Consider the following 21,504-nt stretch of genomic DNA (forward strand, 5'->3'; position numbering starts at 1 on the left):
AGAAAATAAATTATTCAAGGAAGACATATTCTGAGAAAGGAAGCAATCCAGTCCTCTCCAGTCCATTTAATCAGGATTGGGCAACAGATAACCAGTTTTCTTGCAGGAAAAAGAAAAAAAAAAGAAAAACAATCTGCAAACTAAAAATAAAGCGCTGCAGAACAGCCTAGCACCTTCACGGCTGCTGCTCCCCGCTCGTGCTCACGTGCCTCCCCGTTTCTCAAGACCTCTGAAGAGTCTGATTCCCCCAATCTGGTATTTTTTCCCAAATGCAGAGCTAGCGAGAAGGGCGGCGCTGGGACGCGCAGGGGGATCCCGCCGGTGCAGGACCTCACTGATCAAATGGCAGTTTTGCGATGCAGGGCCTTGAGATTTGAGCGGAAACGAGCAGGGGTAGGAAACACGAGCGCTCCCAGATAATCCTCTCTTTGGCAAAACTCAAGCATTTAAACCGGTTGCCTAAAGCACATGAAACCACAGGGTTAAATATTCACGGCAAAAAGGATTAAATACTGCAGTCCAGTGTCCAAGACGCCTTTCCCGGAGATTGCACACCTGGATCCAAGGAAAGTTTCATTCCTTACACAAAATATCATAGCTCGAAAGCAGAGTGCACCAGGCCAGAACAACTTATCTCCTAGGTCTGAGGGAGTCTGTGCAGAAATGGGATTAAAACAGGGTCTCTGGGCAAGTGCTTTAACCACTGTGCGGAGGCACAGGAAGGAGCTTGTCTCCCCCTCTTTGTTTCATCTGCTCTTTCTTCCCCTCAAGATTTTTGTAAAACAAACAAAAATTTCAATGTGGTTTATCTGAATCAAGAAAGACCTTCACTGGATAAACAAAAATATCGTATGTTTACATAGGCTTGGAATTAGGGAAAAAGAAAAAGGGAACCGTTCTCAAAAATCACTAGTAGGTTTTAAAAATCTCAGGCTAGAAAATCAAAATTTGGTATCTGTGTTGGAGAACTATTCTGGACCCAAGTCACAGCTCAGCTTGACATAAAATTCTGTGCATCCCAAAATTATTTGCTGCAAAGACTGCCAGAGCATCTTACGAATAATAAAAATATCCCCACTGAACTGCAACAGCTTTTATTCATCATTAAGCACCTCACTTCCCCTATACGCCGCTGTATTTTTGGATCAGAGATTTAAAGTTTAATATGTCACAGGACAGTAGATGTCTGTTTCCCTATACAGCCAGACTGAAAATGATGAAATTTCAGGCATGATGAACAATTTCACATGTCATTTTACCTATAACGTGTTATTGAATTAGGTGCCAGCTTTTCTCATTGGATCAATTAGCAACGGGGACAGAAAAATCATTCGCCAACTGGTAAACTGCAGAGAGGAATCCAGAAGCAAGTTATACATAAGAAGCATTTCTTAGACCCCAGGATAGCCGTACGGGGAGTAGTTGCAGGGTATCCACTCTGCCTGCAAGTAGTCCTTTTTGCTGCCAACGTGATAGATATTCATTAAATTCAAGGAGTTCTTCAGAAAAGAAGGTACCTTCAAACCCCTAGTTTAACACTTCCACTAAAAAAACCCCAAAAACCTAAGTTTTGTTATAGAATGCCAATTCCGAACTGAACTCATCCATTTTGATCCAAAACTTTTCATAGCCGTCCCTTCCAACACGAGCAGACCCTACCAGCTATAAACATTCCTCTGCTATATGTTATACAGCTCACTCCGGGGCACAGAAACTACGGCCCGTAGGTTTTTATATGCCACAAAGATCTTCCCAGCTGCTAAACTTTTCAAAACAATTTCTAAACGATCATTTTCTCCTTTAATAAAAGGGGTTGAAATGAAATTTTCAATGAAACGAAAACACAGATGTGGCCGACATCTGGTCCAACCTCTTAAAGGCTTATTTAAAAGCAACAGTGTCATGTGACATGGTGCGCATACATTGCGGATTTCTTTGGTTAAGAAAAACGACGGCTTTATGGCAGGGCACGCACAAAAAAATAAGTTCTACATTAAAAACAACAAAACCCCCAAATCCAGTTCAGACTAGAGAAAGAAGCAGTCTATTCCTTACTCACCTAATTTCTCTATTGCAACCGGAGGAAGACGGGTGCTTCCAGGGCTTTCAGTCAAGGTCCTGAATCAGTTATATTCTTGTAACTTAATACTGTCACCCAGCCAGTTCCCAGAATATTTAAAAATACAAAGCAAAAAAGCCCTTTATTAACTGCCTTTAACATCTTTGCCAACCAGCTTTAGCAGACATGAGGGCTACAAACAGACATACTGGATTAGGTTTGTAAACCTGGAGGATTATTTACAGTTCCCGTCATTACTGAATGCATACTAACCCCTCTTTTAACACATTCTCTCCCCCTCTCTCTACCTCTATGTATCTAGTTAAATGTATATATAGCACAATATTACGGGGATTTATTACAAAGGAATAATTCTAGCTGATATATTTTAAAAACCCACATTTTTAAAAACAGACGTTTTAAGAGTGTGTTTTTCTATTACAGGAGGCAGAACTATTTACTGCAGTGCCCAGATAAGAGGATTTCCTTACAGACATCAGTGAAGGCTGAACACTTCTCAGGAAATCCTCTGAAGCTCAGGTAACGGCAGGCACTTGGATCTCCTGTCCCATGCAGCACATACAACCTGTGGCACATGATTTCATAGCAGCCAAAGAACTGAACGGGTTTAAACAAAGAACCCTTCTGCCCATTCAACACAATGCTAGATTCGAAACGCTTTGGGGCCAGACCATGGCACAATCTAAAAATAGCCAGGAGAGGTATTTTCATTAGCAAAAATGCATAAACGACAAACCAAATACCTGACCCCCGAGCACAGGCAGCAGGAACAGTCAGATTCATTATTGCTCTCCAGGGAGGGATTAAAACAACAGGAGCCACTAAAACATCCTGCAGACCATCCGAGGAACCCAGCAGGACACAACTGCTTTTGCAGCTACCTCTGACGAGAGGCGTTGGCGCCACTTTTGGAGCTCCAAGGAGCTCTACCAGAAGGCGGTAGCTTCAAGCAAAAATAAAACGAACAGCTCCCCTAGAATATAATTGATTAGTTGATCAGAGAGGACAAGAACCCATCTGGAGGGGAAGAAAACTGATTTACTGGGGTGAATGAGGAGAACAGTCATTAAGCCTGAGTAACAGGGAGGGGGGCGGAAACAGCACACGTGGGGCAAAGTGGTGCAGCAATCAGGTGTGGAAGAGAAATGGATGTGAAAAGGCAGCAGCAGCAGCAGCAGCAGCAGCAGCAGCAGCAGCAGCACGGCATGAAGCGTGGTGTAAAAGGATTGATGGGGGTCTGTGTACAAATAAGCACACGTCAAGCCAGGTGTGTGCACAGTCTGTACGAGCAGGGTATGCTGCCAGCTTTATTAATATTGGGCTAGGAGTTTTTGGAGCAGGCCGGAAGGTTATCTTGGCAATTTCAACTGCTGGCAATTTCACTGCTTGTTGCCCTACACGGGAACTCCAGATAAGACGCCTCTTTCCATGTTTCCAGCCCACCCCTCCGTGCCCCAAACCCCAAAGCACTCTCTCTGCGACTGCCAGAGGCTCGGATTTCCCCCAGACGTCTTTGACAATGTCGTCATGTGCTGTCAGCAGAAAAATATGCCGCAAATGAAAAGCCAAATGTAAGGATGGAGTAAAATCAGTCGCACGTAACGACAAAGTATGTGTCACAAAAATACATGAACTGCATTTCCATATTTAAGTGAAGATGTTTATTTTTTTATCCTACCTGAATCCACCTTGAAAATTACAGTCTGCTCATTCATAGTGCCAATTCGACATCAGAATTTAGGTCTAAATGACTACAGAGCACATGAGGCCATGCATACAGCATAAAGATAAATGAAGTCGGTCACATTATTATTTCCTTCTGCCAAGGCAAGGTTACGGGGTCCTTTCCAGCTGAAGCCAAGTTTCCAGCCTCCTAGCTTCTTAAGAGAAAGCAAACACACCACGCCATGAACAGTGAGGCCCCTTCTTCCCAGAAACGTTCATTCCTGCTGACTGGAGACGGCAGGACRCGGCGCTGTCCGGCGCCACGCTTCCCACGAGCACTAGGACAGCCAGTGTTCGCGCTCCAAAATACCCAGTGGCCAGCTTCGGGCATACCGACTGAAAGGAGCATGGAGGCGAAGCCGGGAAGGGGCAAATGAAGGGCAAAAAGCCTCATCTGATAAAACAAATTCCACATACCTTCTCGCTATTGCAAGTGCGAGCTAGTGGCTGCGCAAGGTTACGTCTTTTCAAAAACAGGGATGTACAAGCGCTCAGGTGTTACCTTTGTTCGGCAGCAGCTGATGGACAACTGAGGGCCTCCTTGCATTAGCCACTTCCATAGTGTGGTCACAGAAAAATTATCCCATCACAGGAACAGAATTGTAGATGGGTGCGCTTAATGAAATACATAAGGTCCTACAGTGGATTATGAGAAGCGCTTTTCCGGCAGTCAGTCTTCTCTGGCTGTTATTGTGACTGTGAAACTTTTTATTATTTACTGAGCACACTTTTTTATAAACTACATTTCAAACTGAAAAAAAAAAATGCTGCTTTTCTGGTAGTACATCCACACCAAAATAAAAATTCTATTGTTTCAGCCCACGGTCCATGAAGGACCTAACCAAACTACACATACACATTTTGTATCTAGTTAAAGGTTAGGCCACTAGTCTAGCAGACATGGAAATTTGTTAGCTTGGACACTAACTAATTACAGAAAGAGTTAATTATTCCATTCTTTCCAAAAATCTCCCCAGATACATATATTTTGAAGCGGGTAGAGAGAAAATGATCCAGCAATAAACAATACCCTTCTGATCCTGAAGATTTTTTTCAGAAAAGGTAAGCTCATGCTTATTGAACTACACAGTAAAATAAAAAGCCCTTAGGAAGAAATCCTTTCAGCCTCCCAAAATAAATACAGCTGAAAGTTAAGCTTTTCAACTGAAGAACATCTTGATATTGTCCTCAAAACTAGCAGCAGATGTTTTTCTTCTTTCATGTTTGTGTCCCTTCAATACCTTTTGAAAACAGTGGAAAAAAAAGAGAATCCCTTATGCAACCCACTTGATGTTACTCTTCATTCTTTTTTAAGATCACAGTTCTTGCTATCATGATCACGTCTTAAGTGCTTAGATGACTGCTCTCAACAATATGACAAAAGCTATTTTTTGCTGATGAAGCCAATAACCACCAATGACCAGCCTGACAAATGTTCACCCAGAAACGTACTAATTAGCTATCACAGATGACGCTCTTCAGCTCCAAGGCACTGCAATGGTACGAGCTCCAGTACAAAGACACAAGCCTTCTCCAACTTGTGATTTCGGTATCCAGCAGTTACAGCACGGACACCCAGCTCCTCCTGTGAAAGGTGCAACGTGAGGCCTGGCGCACTCTCGGACCTAAGCACTCTCCACAGCTGCATGCCCTCTTGCCTTTGTAGTTATGAACTGAAAAGACGGGACGTTTTTAAAATGGAGACTATGAAGACAGAGGCTTTCTCCTACTTATTGCTCTTTTCCATCTGATTCGGAAAAAAGTCACCAATTCCCTGCTGTATTTTCCTCCACCGGATTTTATGGTGTTCTTGGCGTCTTTTCTCTCTTTTCCCTTCCCCCAGCCTTCCTTCTTTTGGTGCCTTCTGGCCTGTATTTTCTGCATTTTTTTAAATCTCTGCAGGGGTATCCAACAGTAACAGTTTATATAAAGGGAAAGGCCAGGGAGAAGAACTGACCAGCATCTTAATCAGTTCCCCTCTTCAAACTCCGCAAGTGTAAAGTGCTGCTGCAGCTCATGCAGAGGGCTAGGGCTGGATTAAGCTCTGGAGAGCAGACAGCAAAGGAAACCAGGCTAAGATCACAGCCTCCAAGTCACTTTTTCTGGGCTGCCAGATCACTATGTAAAACAGCAAGCACTTTACACAGGAGCCAGCTGTAAAGGGAACAGCTGGTTTTATGTTTAAGTGTTGAAGCACCATTTCTGCAACTGCAGCTAGCAGGTTAAGTAGTCAGATCTTGCTGTGGGTACTAAGTGCACTTAGAAACCCCAGCATCCTCACCTGGCCAGCAGTCACCCCCCTGAGCAGAAGGACATACGTCTTATTTAGAATCAAATCTATACCTGCAGTGAACTGCCCTCCCTGCCCCAAATAAAACGAGATGGGGAGCTCTGCAGTGCTGAGAACTTAAAAGCAAATCCTGGAATTTTGCTTGGATTATTCTTATTTTTTTTTAAAGAATTCTACTGGGAAAAAAATTAAATGTATACACTCATGTATACACACAGTTTTTAAGCTAGCAAGATGCAAGAGACTCAAAATACAACATTTTAGAGGCTGACTTTAGCTGATTAGAATTCCAAAACGAAGTTAACTTCTTTTCTTAGGACTTCACTGAAAATTCAAGGTTGGCTCAGATGATGGTCCAATAAACTGGAGCAAGTTTCCTTGAACAGAAATACAAATGGTTGAACCCTCATGATGAAGTGCAAAACAGAGCCCAGCCTCACTCTGACACATCTCTCACCATGTCAGTGTTATACTATACTTATCCCTGCACTCTTACCCAAAAATCCCACACCTCCGGGGACATTCACACAGGCCAGCTTTAGACATCTAAAGGCCACAGATTCACGTACACTTTACCAGGGCATACGCCAGTTCTCCCACTGAAGAAGCGGTCCTCCTTCTGCCCCGCTCTACTCGTCCCCCCGCCACACTGTCTCCTCCTTTGCCTTTGTGCAGCCAGTTACAGTGATCTGCACCACCGAGCTCCTCCAGGTTAAAATCCACCTAGCAAAATATCTGATACAGGCAAGCGAGAAAGAGGAACAAGTCGAACTTTCCAGTAATAATTTTCTTCTAATAAACCTTATCTTCTCCCAGCAACAGTGGGGTAACATCTACACCTCTTCGAGGTTCAGGGCTGGCCTACGGTCGATTGGACAATAAGCTCAACACAGGCCACCAGAAGCCCCACAGACTACAGAAATGCTTCAGCAGGCAATTATTAGCATTAAGACAACAACCTAATATAGTGTATTAAATTATGTATCTGAGTCTTCATTCAGAGGGAAAAAATCAATTTGCATTCTGGTCATTTACCATGCTAACCAGGCAGGCTGGATGGTGAGAGAAGCTGTTAGCTGGAAGAAAATTATCAGGTAAGAAATTTCTCATTTTGTTACCCAGCTTCTCCCCTCATTCACTGCTAATGAAAATAGCAAGCAGTGAATTACAGAGATGGGGAAGGCAAAGAGAAGGTAAGAAAAGTTTATTATTATTATTTATTCTAGTAGAATGTCAGGCAAGAGTAGAAGCTCCCCTACAAAAAGCAAGAGCTTTGTAAATGAAGCTGTTATGTGGAAACCAGTCCCAAAGGAGAGTGCCTCTGCAGCGGCCGGCAGCCGGATTCGGAACAGCTCCTGGGCAGTCTTTTATGCAGCCAGGAATATCAGAGACATGGGGTGGGGACAGGTCACACAGTAGGACCCTGACTCTGTGGCTTAGTGATCAGGACCTCCATTTAGGAATACAAACCTGGAAGGAAGAGATGCAGGTCTGAAGCCCTTCAAAGGTAGCAGCTACACAACTGGAGATCTGTGTTAAGAGCATTACTCTGCTACGCAACACGGCTGCAGCCAGCACAGAGCACGCTTTTAAATAAAAATCACAGAGGCTGCGCTGCTTTATGTTAGATGAAGTGCTATCTTTTTGCCTCTGATCATGCCTAATGACTGAGAAACAGGTTGGTGGTAAAGCGCTTCGCTCTCTTGCTCTGAACGCAAATGGAGCTTACACAGGAGCCCTGTCCCAGCGACAAGGACATTTTTGTGTGTGTGCAGGCAGCTAKGCGGATGCACACAGGGATCTCTGCAGCCCAAAGCATGAGCGCTGTCGAGGCGGGCCCGGGCTCTGGCGGTAGTGGAGCGGGGCAGGTTCTCCTGGGTTCATCTGATCACATCGCAACAAAGTCCTGTCGCAGACACCCCACTTTACCAAACTCCTCCAGAGGACGTGCATTTGCTCCCTCCTCCTCTCCCCAAATGTTCTTAGGGATTTTAGTGAGCATTGCCCCAGATGTGCAGTAGACAGTGGTGAAGGATTTTAATATTTTGCCTGCAGCAGCTCTGAGGCCCCAAGGCCTTGGCATTTGGGTAGAATGAAATAAACACAATATAATTAGCATGTGTACTCCATATGCTCGAGATGCAGCATCACAGCATGGCAATGCCCTCTGATACCACGACTTTCCAAAGAAGAAAGCTGTGGAGAAGCTCCTGCAGAATAGTTCTTCRTATTTTCCAGGAACTGTAGAAAGAGGCTCTGCCTTCCACAGTTTCTGCAGAGCTAAGAAAGCAACCTTTTCCCGACAAAGCTCAGCAGCATGATTCATCCATAAATAACAGAGCCAGTTCCAACGCCTGCCTTTCAAGCGAATGACTACCAGAAAGGCCAGCCGCATGGTTGTATAACCTGTCATTCTGATTGATCTTAACATGCAACTGTTGTATATAAAGTTGATATAGTAATAGGAATATATTTAATATGTCATTTTAGCTACATTATGTATTGCTAACTTCACAGGTTTTCACCAACCTGCCAGCTTTCTCTGGGTTATATGCACACAAAACAAACTGTTTAAGTGTTGATTAAATAGTTATAAACAGGTGAAGTGAGCAGGTTAGACAAATCTTAATAAGTCTCAAAACTAGGTAGATTGATAACACATTAGCAAGAGAATACTAGAAAAGATAAGGTCCTGCAGTCCATTAAATGTAATTCATTCTTTATTTAAACATATTAGGCCTTTCCATAACACTGGTATTGCAAAGGCAGGACGAAGGTCACAAATCACAACCCAGGCTCACATAAAGTGAGAGAATTCATGGCTCTTTGTGCCATGCAGCCATTTTATTTTACAGCATATGGCATAATATCAAAGTTGGTTTCCTTTATTTAACTGGATAATGACGCTCTCCCAAGAGGCTTAATCTAAGTTCATGATAACATACTGCATTATGGACGCAATCCTCAGAACTAGGACCACGTGTTTGTAGCCCAGTTGGAGACAGAGATGCCCATTTCCTGTACCAATTCATTTAAAAGCATTCAGCATTAAATCCAATATTGATTTCTTTGAAATCATGAAAGTTTATTTTAAACTAACCAAACAAACTTATGTTCAGAAAACAAGATTTGGATAGCATTTTACTACTCCTTTATTACTAAATGGAACCAAAACCACCAGAGCATCTTTTCAAATTCAGACCTAGTGTCCTCTTCTATGGAACAGCTGCTTATTTGTACTTTATTTCTTTAGATAAGGATAAGACGGACTGCACTGTATGTTAGCTTTAACTAGGCAAACTTCTTCCACAGGAGGATTAAGCATCATTAACTGTGCAGTGAAATAAGCACAGGAAAATGGGCTGACAGAAGGCACAGATGAGGGAAGAGTGAGCAAGATGCACAGACAAAAACCTGTCTCCTGAAAGAATAAGAGTGTGAATCTTATTAGCTAGATATGGCAGAGAACAATAAAGTCCAGGCTAAAACTCCCATGCAATTTCCTTCATGCCAGCAAAATCAACATAAAAATCTTTAAACGCTAAAATAAATCCTAGCAAAGAAACATTACTGTCAATGACTGCCAATTAAAATGAATAATCTGGGTTCAAAGCATCTGCTGACATAGCTAGAAGCTGCCACAAAGACTTTAAGGGAGGTGGCAGCCAAAGGGTCTCCGAAACAGCTCCTCCCCACTGGTGGACATGGGTGGACATAAGTGAACGCCGCCGTCCCCCAGGCAGCACGGACCTCAGCGCTGCGACCGCCCCAACCGTCCCAGGAGCAGGGGGAAGCGGGAGCTACCCCACGGCAGGACCTCTTGGGAGAGGGACCAAGTGCACCGCGTCAGGCTCAGGAACGGCCAAATCACGTGACTGCTTCTGGCAGTGAAAAAGAGGGAATCCGTGACTTGGAGAGGCTTTTGGCCTTCACTCAGGAGAGCTTTGTAAGTCAATACGTAAGCACTTGCAGCTAAGACACAGCTTGACAGGTAGCCAGGGCAGCTGTGCCAAGGCTGCAGGCACATCCTGCMTCCACACCCGTGAGTATCACCCACCACCCGCTGCCACCAGGCCCCGGCTGAGGCTACGGAGGCAGCGATCCGAACGTCTCTACTTGCAAAGGGTCACCGCTCAAGGTGTCTCCCAAGCGCTGTTTAGGGACCATTTCACCCCTGCATTAACACCGGTGTCAAGCAGAATGCCAAGGCTTGACTGACTGACTTGACCGCGTAGCTATTGGTCCATATAAAAAGTTACAGACTTAAGTATTTCCCGTTTTGCCCAAAAGAAGAGGGCAGATTTGAACAATTCATAGCCATCTAAATCACAGCATTAATTATACTGGCATTTTAAAAAAAGGAAAGAAAATAAGAACAACAATGTCAGGCTTTTGTTATTTTTAGACACTACATTTTTCTCCATATTGTAGTAAAATTAAAAGTAGAAATCTTTGGACTCAGCAAGGAGAACGAGGAAGCTTGCCAAATTTTTGGGAGCCAAAAATTAATATAGTTTGGTTTTAGTAGCATTTAATTTGTATCATATTCTGAAGAGTAACTACATGACACTGCAGGGTTCCATGTGTGTTCTGTCCCAGTGATTGTTTAAAAAATTGGTTAAGCAAAGAAATAAAATGAAATTTTTTCTTTGTTTATTTTGTCTAAATTGCCAGCACTGCAAACTCAAGCTGGTATTTGAAAGCCAATCTGGGCTCTTGCTAGTTATACGTCCTTATTATCATAAACATTCCACAATTGGAAATTAGTTCTCATGATGCTTACGCCAGAAAGAAAATAGCTGTATTGCATCTGCAGGACCAAAAGTGGTAAAATGTAATAAACATTTATCTTTGCCATTGGCTCTGCAAACCAATCTGTTGAGTAAGTAGGTGCCATTTTTRCACAGTTGCTTTATTACTACATAATTATTGATATATCAGCCAAGTGCTCTCTCAAGGACTGTTCTTAAAAATGAGCTTGTTAAAGAGTTTAAGGGTAAACCCTATGATAAAAAACTGCAGCTAGATTTCATCAGATATAAACTTTTAAAGAAATACACAAGAAAGTAGAGGAACAATTTCAAAAAATGCTACGTTTGAGGCAGGCATGAAATGGAAAGAGACAAGAAGCTTTAATGTGATAGAAAGAAAGAATTGGGGACATCTGTACAGAGAATAAGTTGTAGCTAGCATGAGGAATTATCAGTCTAGTGATGTGCCAGCTTTCTGCATTTCAATTGCTTCACAGGCCATACCATAAAATTTGTTTGCAATGAAAGCGGTATGAAGAATTCCTGGATTTTTATTGCCCCCAGTGATATTCTACCCTGCTTGCGTACATGGATTGTATCCTTTCAAGTACAATACCATTTCATATTAGTACCTGTTTAAATTACTTGTCCACAAAAAATGTTCCGTGTTCCAAATGCCTCAATATTAAATTTTCTGTTTCAGTCAAAATACTTCAAGAGCCTATATCAAGCTTTCAAAGGCAAGAAGGTTTCATACAAGCTTTCTGAAAGTCTAGTTAAAGCAATAAACTTTAAATTAAAAAGAACACTGGTTTTCAGGAGAATTCGGCATACCTTTTTCAATCTCCTTTCCACCTTGCTATACCAAGCTTCCCCATCACTCACAGATTTCTACACCTTGGATTTCTAGAGCTGAACTTCAAGGATCAACCTTGCTCCCTGCACAAAGGCTCTGCATACATAGCAATGCTGGGCAACAGCATATCTAAAATTACCTATTCCCATACACTGATGGGCCATAAAGCCTTTTGTGCACTGATACCTCAGTGCAAGCACAAATGCCGCTCCCAGCCCAAAAAATACATGTTCCCACTCAAGATACTGCCCAGAAGATGGGCAGCCTTGGATCTAGTGGAGATGTGGGCAACAGTCCTAGCAGGTCTACAGGAAAAGAGAGCAGCCACACAAGGCATCAACACATTGCTCACAGCCCTCATTCACTCTGCTGCCGCCACCACATCCCTGCTGGCCGTATCCCTGCAAGGGTGCACCCTCCCAGGCTCACCACGCATGCTAGCCCAGGGGAGCAGGCCACCTACCAGAGACCGAAGAGCAGCTGATGGGTCTGAACCAACAACTAACCTTTGTGGGACTCAAAGCAGCTATCACAAAGGCAGAGAATGTACCTTTTCCTGGACTTAGTTTTGAAATTACAAGAAGATCCTACGCCTGAGATTTTATCAGAACAGGTCCACTCGTACCGTATGTGGGCATGAAACAACGGGAACAAAAAAAGCTGGCAGTCTGGCTTTTGGGAACTTCAAGTGCAATGCACTGACACAGGAGGAATACAATTCAAACACCGAAAGGAGGTGCTCAGAAATGCCTCCTGTGCAACAGTTCTTGTGATCCAGAAGTTACACAGCAAGCTCAGCTTCTCCTCTGAAAGGCCATGGTCCAAAGGGCTCCTCCAACCCCAGCTGCACGGGGTGAGCAGGTTTCTGCCTGCAGCGACTCAGCCCCGTGCCCCTTCCTCGCTGCTGAGGTTGCCTCCCTCGGACCTGCCGTTGTACCCAACAAGGCATCATTCCCTAATCTGGTCCTGCTAAATGACCCTGCGCTAAAAAGCCTGCTATTAAAAATGTGTGCACAAACTTGCGGCATTTTGCATAGGACCAGGTTAGGGGGGCAACCACATGTGCACTTAGGCTAGCAGATCTGAGGAGGAAGTGACAAGCAAGTAAAACAGACCCTTCTTAACCTCAGTCAGCTGTACCCAGAACATCACATCTGGTCACAGCTGCTCTGTGTTAAAATCAGGGACCAAATTCAATCAGTACAGTATAGAAAAGAATTTTATCTTTGCTCTTGGGGCAGAACTTAGCATGACTTCAATTACTGAGTTGTGGGACACTTATTATGGAGGCAGGGAAAGCAACACTTTCATTAAATTCAATAAAGTCTGACTTGAAAATAAGGTGCAAAAATAAACTTTATGGAAAAGCAATTTCTCATTTAAATATGTTTTATTCAGTGAAAAATACTGACAGGATACAATACTGACACTGGTGACACAGCCTCATGTTGACAAGGATATTGCTGCATTTCAATACCTGACTTCTGTGGTAATGAGATTTGCACTTTTTTCCTTTAACAGCAAAGAACATTGAGCATTACTTCCAAAATCAATCATTCATCTTGTTCCTATGGAACTGTTACAATTTGGCCACAGAGAACTGTTTTACTTTCTTACCATCTGTGAACACATGGTAGTTTCCCCACCGTAACTAAATCAAACATTGCACTTAAGAGGTAGTATCCTTCCACCCACTGTACAGCTGTTTACATCTGGCTTATGAGTTTATACCCATCTCAAGAGTATTGTTCCTGAACTTTCTTCCTGGTACTACCTAACAGTATTACTTACTCTCCCTTATTTCATCCTCATTCTCTTATTTCTGCTATATAGTTGTAAATGTCTAGGTCTTTCATCACAGATAACAGCTACACGCATTTAGATTTGGAATCTGAGCCTTACCTTTACTTGAGTAAAAATTACATAACTCAGTTAAATGTCAAAAGGATGAAAAAAATGCTAACTTAGAAAGTAGAAGAATGTATTTTCTGCTTTCTTTTAGCAAAGCTTAGCTGCAAAAAATCAGGAGAATCAGAGCTCTTTTCAGTTCCAGCTAACTCGCTCGACGCAGCCTACCAGCATGATGTGTTCCTCAGGCCAGCATGGACATTCTGACCCAACAYGGTCCTACACAGCCCACATAATCCTAAACAGAAGATCACAATTTTTGTTATTAATAACCAACCTAAAGCTGCTTTTAGCTGCCACTTTCTACTGCTTTGCATCACTGTAATTAATGAACACGGAAAACTCTAAAAGCAATTATTTCAGCCCTACTGAATGCATTCCAGTGAGCACATATGAAAACAAAATTTAAATTAAAAAGCTGAAGACTACAGTAGCCTCATGTTGACAGGTCACTCTGTTTCCAGATCAACGCAGAGTCTATTTTTGACTGCTTTGATTATAATTGCTTACAGAATAAAAAATAAATAGCAATTATCTCATTGTCATACAAGAAAAAGGATCTAATAAATGAACCAATCTTAAGTAATATTGAAAAACAAATTATTTCAAATGCAAACCACAGTAATAAATTTGGTTTTCAAAATTATTTTTAATTGCCAACAGCRTCAACATTAGTAATACTCTTCTCTTGGATAAAAGACCCATTTTAGTCTACAGAAGCATTTAGCAAACCAAAAATGTCCAAGTACTACTACATAAGGCTAAACTCAGGACTGTGTTTACTAACTAGAGTCTTACCTGAAAATCCCCAATTACAAGGGTCGTCTATGCAAGTCTGCAGTCCAACAAACTCATATATACATATACATGTGTACCTTGGCTATCCCGACAGTCCTGTGGATTTCAGACTAACAAACAAACAAAACAGTTGAAGTATACAGGGGTTTGACCAAGTTAATCCTTAAGAGGATATAAGAACTAATTTTGCAAACTAAATTCAAAGCTACCAAACAAAAGCAAAATATCTTGAACTGCTACACAAAAATATTCAAACATTACAGAAATGACATGCCATTTAAATTGCTCATTTCAGTGGATGTTCAGTTTGCAGAACATTACCTTGGACAGCTGAACCTGTACCACTAGAAAATTAAACACTAAATGGAGGATTATTTTAGCTTTTTCAGAAAATGTAGGACAAATGCAAAATGGTCAGGATCCACCATAGCAATGCACATGTTTTTTTGTCCATCATATTAAACTTGAAGTAGCTAAGCCTYGCAAATCTGTCGGCACTGTATCGCCATCTTCCAAGGGCAAGTCTCGTGGCTTCCTGACCTAGGTTAATAAGTCTTTATTCTCAATAACAACTGAGACCATGAAGCCTCCCTGAACTGAACCTAGGCCTGTGCTCCTGACATTTCAGATACCATGATGAATTGCTCAAATAACATTCTTCTAAGCAGTTAGCTCTCTATGTGAATTTAATGTCCTCTCTGTAGTCTCCACACATTGACTTTCCACAACTCTCTAATGGACAATTTCAGTTTTCACCGAGTTTTTTGGTGAAAGATTTTTCTTCCTTTCTTGGCAGAAAGGTAGGGCAGGAATGTTCGTTTCTTCTGAAAATAGACCACCTAACTAAATAACTGCGATCATTAATAGGCTCAGATTTTGGCAGGCGCGGAAAAGGAAATATCATATAATTCGCATACCAGCAGGCAGTAACTCAGATTTTTAGCCGGGTGTGTGCCTATACGTGTCTGTGTCGTCATCCTCCCAACTTTGTTTTAATCCACAGCTTATTTCAACAAAGATTTAAGAGAGGGGTGGCGATCCCAAACAAGGCTAAGCTTCCATAGGTGCCATGAGAATCAGCAGCTGGAAAGAAGGGAGCAATTACAAATGTCCCTGAAATTATCCTGTCACTGAAAGCCCACACTGAGACCTAGCAATTTATAGACACTARTGAGTGCAAACGGGAGAGAAACTTTGAGAAAAGCCCCAACAGCAGGAAAATTTTAGATTGCAGCTTAAAACGTCTCAGGCACCTGAGTCAACCACAAAGCCCAACTCTCTCTGTTAGTACTCGAGGAACAACTGTTTTTGTAATTCTGCTATTTATGCATGGGAAAAGGATTGTTTCCAAAGCCCCAGCCGAGTTCCTCCCCTTCTCCCTGCTTGCTCTACTCTCTGTCTCTGGACATCTTCATCTCTTTAAATCTAGCCTGTAAAGTAGATACAGCAGATGATGGCAAACCTGGACTTCCCCTCAGTGCACAGGAAAACAATGCATAAAAAGCATGCTCTGATTGCTTCGCTTTACTCCATTAAAAAGTAGTATTGATGCAGCAGCACACATCTATCAAATATCCAGACTCAGAATGACACACCAGAGCCCCCACTTGGCACATCCAAACTCTTCTCCTAGCTGAGCTGCTCTGAGCAACCGCTGCAGAAACTGCTGCCTCCTCCTCCAAAGGGCCTCCAGCCAGTAGCTGGCTCAAGAAGYGAGAGAGGATAAAGCAGCTTTTGCCTTTTTTTCCCCAAGCAAGGGAGGATGAGGTCTTAAAAAGCAGGTTAGCCTTCTCATCACAAAGCAATGTAAAGCTTTTGCTTTACTCGAATTGAGAATAAAACTGATTTTCTGTCGTGCTTTTATCAGAAAAATTCAGGAGACAGAAAAGACACATTGTCTGTCACCCGTTGTACAGTTGGGATGATGCAGGAGTCAGGCAAGTTAGAGAAAAGAAAAACAAACCTCGGAAAAGCTTTCAAGATTTTAAAACATTTCCCATTCCACACCAGAACTTTATGAAACAAAAAACAAGAGAAGAAAAGGGGAGAGAAGGGGAGAACCAGACTTTCCTCAGTTGTGATAACAGGACAACCAGGCTGTGTCAGCCAACAACAGCTGAACACTTGAGGGCATTCACTTGGGACATGACCAAGTCTTGGGTCAAGTCATTGGTCTGCTCCGTGCAGACCAGGGACCCGAACCTTCGCCTCTGACACCCTCTACTGACTACAGCCTTGATTATTCAAGGACAGTGTTTCTTGACCAAGACTTTTGACAAAAATGACATGAACTTTCCTACAGAGAGTTTCTGTTTTGATAAACAAATCCTTTAGAAAATTCCTAACAAATCTATCCATGATTGCCTCTAACGACATATTCAGAGGATTCAGCTTACACTTTCCCTCAAATCTCTCTCTCTGACGCCTGTAACAAACTGCAGGTTCCTCCACACTTTCTCTCCACATCTGTTTGGAGATCTTCTCCTCCTTAGCAGCCTTTTAGCCAAGCTACATCTTTAGTTTTTTTCCCTTAACCTTTCTAGTAACTCACGGCATGAATGAGGAACATATTTACAGCATTCCTATCCTTTAATGAAATGCAAAGATCCTGCCTGAGAAAACGTGTACACAGATTTTAGAGTAACACATGCATACGCAACATTCATATGTGAGTGACATACATAGTTAAAGAAGAAAATCATGTCATCTGTAATTCATACCAAAGACTTCAGGTATCAAAAACGTGCATTCAAAGCAGCTGGTGGCCTCCTATTACCATGCTGGCTGCAGCAAGCTCTTCACATCTCATTAACAACATAATGAAGGCTCAATCAGGGATACAGTCTATCAAGACTGCCAAATATAGGAATATAGTGGCTAGATTAGAAAGATTCGCTTGTATCAAGGTTTTTATTGCTTAGTTCTCAAAACTGGTAAAGAGCTAGTCCTGCCACAGAAAATATTTTCCAGTGAGCAAATAGCACATAAAGAAGAAGAGCAAATCCTCCAAGTGCTATGGTGGTATCACAYGAAGAAGCTGGTACCTAGCAGGTCACCCCCCACTACTGTTTTCCACAGGTGGTGCTTAAAACCACAAAAGCAACTGCACCATTAAAGTCAGAGCAAGAAGAGTGATTAGGATGGGGACACGCATGCTTACACTGATGACCAAGTGTACTTTGCATATATAACATAATTAGGGCTCAGCTCAGCAGCTTTATTTCTCATGTATATGGTAATTATGATTTAATAGGGCTTCATAATGTTCTCCCTAATTACTGATTATATCTTTTTATACACTTTTATATACACATATACATTCATATATTTTCAAACGGGTGGCACTGATGCACTCAGACGAAATCTGAGAGAGACAGGAAGATAACAGAAGAAGAAACCAACCCGCAGCAGGAGTTCACGCTATTGGATTTATTAAAAAGTGACAGCAGCAGCAGGACAGCAGTGAGTCTCCCCGCCAGCCACGCGGGGTGAAAGCCAGAGGAAAAAACACCCTCTCAGTGGTGGTGGCTAGTAGATCAGCCCGCCATGTCTCATACAACTTCATCTTTAGCCACTTTTCACATAGTCCTCGGATAAGTTGAAAACTGCTGGTAGCAGGGATGACAACTATTCGATCAGTGCAAGCTGTCTGCATGGGGTCTTGAACACCCACAGAAATCAAAGGAAACATCTTCTGACCTCAGCCCACGTTAGATTATGCCGACAGCAGAAACAGAGGCATAAAGAGAAGGAGTAATAAACGAGCAAACTATTAATTACGAACAAGAGTAAGCACAAAACCTCTCTCATGTATTCCTTGCTAAATTAGTACCGCGTGCAGTTAGCTGGGCGCCTAACCAGCGCAAGATGGTACATGCACAGTGATTTGGCCCTGTAAAAGCCGCTTACTTTTATGAGGACGTGCAGTAGCATGTCACCACCCACTTCACATCCATTATCTGAAACTGTTGCCCAAAATGACTACGTGTGAATTTTGATTCAAAACAAAAACTGAACCAAGGCTGAAATACTACCTAGGTTACCAAAGGTAAACTGTATAAAATCAGTCTGTGAGTTACACCCTGCATTTTACCTGTATCTCTGTTATTCTTAGACCTTCCTCAGTTTTAACCCTGGTCAGAACTAAGTTTATGACTTGATTCATGTGGCAAGAAGAGATGACCCAGACTTTGCACAGCCTGGCAATGTGACACGGGAAGGGCAGGGAAACAGTCTGCAGACATCAGAAGCACAGAAACACCAGGCAAGATGATAAATTATTCGAAGTGGTACAAAGGGACATAAAAATAAATTACAAAAGGGAAATTTTATATAGAAGAATGTATTTCTTGAGAACAGAGTCCATGGCATTTGACTGTGGCAGTCTCCCAGAAGAAATGGTGCCTCRTGTTTAGGAACTTCAAGGTCAGGATGAACACATATGCCAGTGGAGAGGATGCTGGGATGCTGCGCTGCCAGGAAAATAGACCAACTGATCTACCAGATCTCCACCTCTGAAGCAGTGTTCCCACAATAAAGCCCTTTTATTATGAAAAATAAGAAGGCAGCAGTTTGCAAAGACTCAAACAGATTTCAGCTTAAATGTCTCTCCAAATTAAAATACTTCGTAGGAAAAATAGTCAAATGTAGTGTTTATTCCAAGCATTTTACTGCCTCAGTCTCATTAACCCAGTTCCTTACATGCTCTCTTTGTAATGCAAATTTGCTAAAATACTGTGCTTTCCATAAAAAATTCACACAGACACTCTCACACTGCTCAAACACAAACTGTAAGTGGGGCAAAAATATACTAAATATCCCTTAATACTTAGGCTCTGCACCTAAGTCTTATCTGCATAAGCAGTTTGTGAAAGCAGAAACCTTCTGCTGTTGCTGCAGCCACTGTAGCACAAAGGTGGAAGATTTCCCAAAGCAGCTGATGTAGGCAATTATAAACTGAATTACCACATGCAAAAGCCAAATAAAAAGACTTTGTAGAAGGTTCCTACAGCAGACTTTTTCTGAGGAAGAGAGATCATTACAGAGAGGAGAGAAGACACCCTGCATTTAAGGAGGCTAAAAATTGCACGTACTGCACCTGCTAGCTGAGTCCCTATTTAATAGCCGCCTGCCCAACCACTCAGTACATCCCCATGAAGTTTTCGGTGAATCCTCACCATGCAGCAACACGCATGCTGTTTCCAGCCACTGCACTGGCCGGACTTAATGCCCCCATCCATCAATGACACGCGGAGCCCAACAGGAGAAATAAGATCATTGTGACGAAGGTTTCCAGCCCAACCTACCCCAGATGCTCTGCACAGTGCAAGACGACTTGGGGTTGGGGGGGAACCAAGGGGAGGGAAAGGTTCCTGTTTCATGATTTACACAACTGTGGCAAATGGCAAAAATTTCACCTTGAGGGTGCAATGTTATGATGACTCTCTCSCTTTTCCAACGGACTTAGGTGCTGGAACACGAAATACTGTAATAAACTTACGGTCAACTAAGATTCACACTATAAGTTACACTCAAATTCACACTCAAACTCACAGAACAAAGCCAGACTGATTTTGAACTAAATCCAAATATGCAGAATAAATGCATGAATCTTATAATCTTTTCCTCCTCCCCACTAGCATCCCCTCCACAGGTACCAACTACTCATTTCCAGAGATGATCTGTAATTGAGCCATCTCAAATTAAACTCTGAGCAACTGCTCTCAACCTATATTTAGCTCTGGAAACTGCTGCTTCTTTTTCAGACATGAAGTAGGGCCTGGAAATTGTCTAATTTTTCCAACTATACCAGTTGGCATGAAAGAAGATACTACTTCTACGTACAAATCTTTGATTTACTGGAACTATGGGGCAGAATTCAAGACACTCTTGCCTGCGGTGACAGAAACATCTACACTTGTTTTTCAGCAGGATTCAGAGCTATGATGCACAAACGAGCTATAGGAGGCATCTTTACAAGAAGTTTTCTTTATTCTACATAAGAACTAGTCATCAAAAAATCACACTGTAAAAAGGAGGAGGATTAGTCCATGTGTATATAACACGTGTACTAGGTAGTTAGGATGTAGTGATTCAACTGGGAATACCTGCTCCCAACTCAACTCGACTTTGCAGTAAAGTCAGATGTGAATGCTGAGCATATCGTTCTGGCTCCCCTTTCCTTCACTAATTATATTTGTTTATGAACATTCTGAATATTTTATTCAAAGTTTCAGACAATTAATTTATCCATTTCATGTGCAGAACACGGAGATCATCAGCACAGGCTATGTCAACATCGCTTCACGCTGCCGCACAGGGACACGCTCTGGCCACGTGCCATCTGCCACGCAGATACACCTCCCAGCCTGCCCTGTCGCCTGATCCTCCAAAACGCACTGAGGCTCTGCTACTGTTCATGAACCCAGATGACTTCCCAGAGGAAACCAGGGCCTCAAAGGGATGATGCACACTCGCATCTTGTTGCAGCCGCACCAAGCCATCATAATGTAGCAAGGGCTCGGAGGCAGGGAATTGCACTGCAGTGCGTCTACCCTGCAGTACAGACATAGCCAAAGTGAATCTGATTTAACAAGAAACTTTTAAATGTTTAAAATTATCAGAGTCACTGCAAAAAAAAAGTTTGGGGCAAGACCTACAATCAACACACAACCAAACCAATAATTCAGCAACCACCTTCACAGCATACGAAGAAAATATGTACCTGTTCAAATGCCTGCAATGATTTTCCAGATGCATTTAAAGAGAACAAATACACTGAAACCTACTTGGTTTTGAACATTCAGTTAATTTGGCAAGTCCTCCACTTTTGGAAAAAAAAAAAAACAGCAAAATGCAGACAAGCCACAGCATGAGCAGCCATGCGTTCTCCTGCCCACCTGCCTGAAGCCCGACTCAGAGGAACGTATCTGGCTATACTAGCTCAGTTTCATCTCACTTAGTCCTCAGCCCGTCCATTAAAATGGTCAGTAACGATGCCAGCAGAGAAACATCCATCACTGGGAACTCATTTTTACAGGTCATTGGCTAGCCAGACAACAACAGCTTCTAGCCATTACTGACCTCTCTTAGACAT

General features: G+C 42.5%; 1 protein-coding gene across 5 annotated transcripts in view; it reads right to left on the reverse strand.

The window, feature by feature from the left end:
• The window catches only part of BRF1 (BRF1, RNA polymerase III transcription initiation factor subunit), a 162,505-nt gene that overhangs the window by 51,027 nt on the left and 89,974 nt on the right, over positions 1-21,504 (reverse strand). The gene's annotated exons all lie outside the window — the stretch shown is intronic.

This window comes from Apteryx rowi, unplaced genomic scaffold, assembly GCF_003343035.1.
Source record: "Apteryx rowi isolate R43461 unplaced genomic scaffold, aptRow1 scaffold_78, whole genome shotgun sequence".
In the NCBI taxonomy this organism is placed as follows: domain Eukaryota; kingdom Metazoa; phylum Chordata; class Aves; order Apterygiformes; family Apterygidae; genus Apteryx; species Apteryx rowi.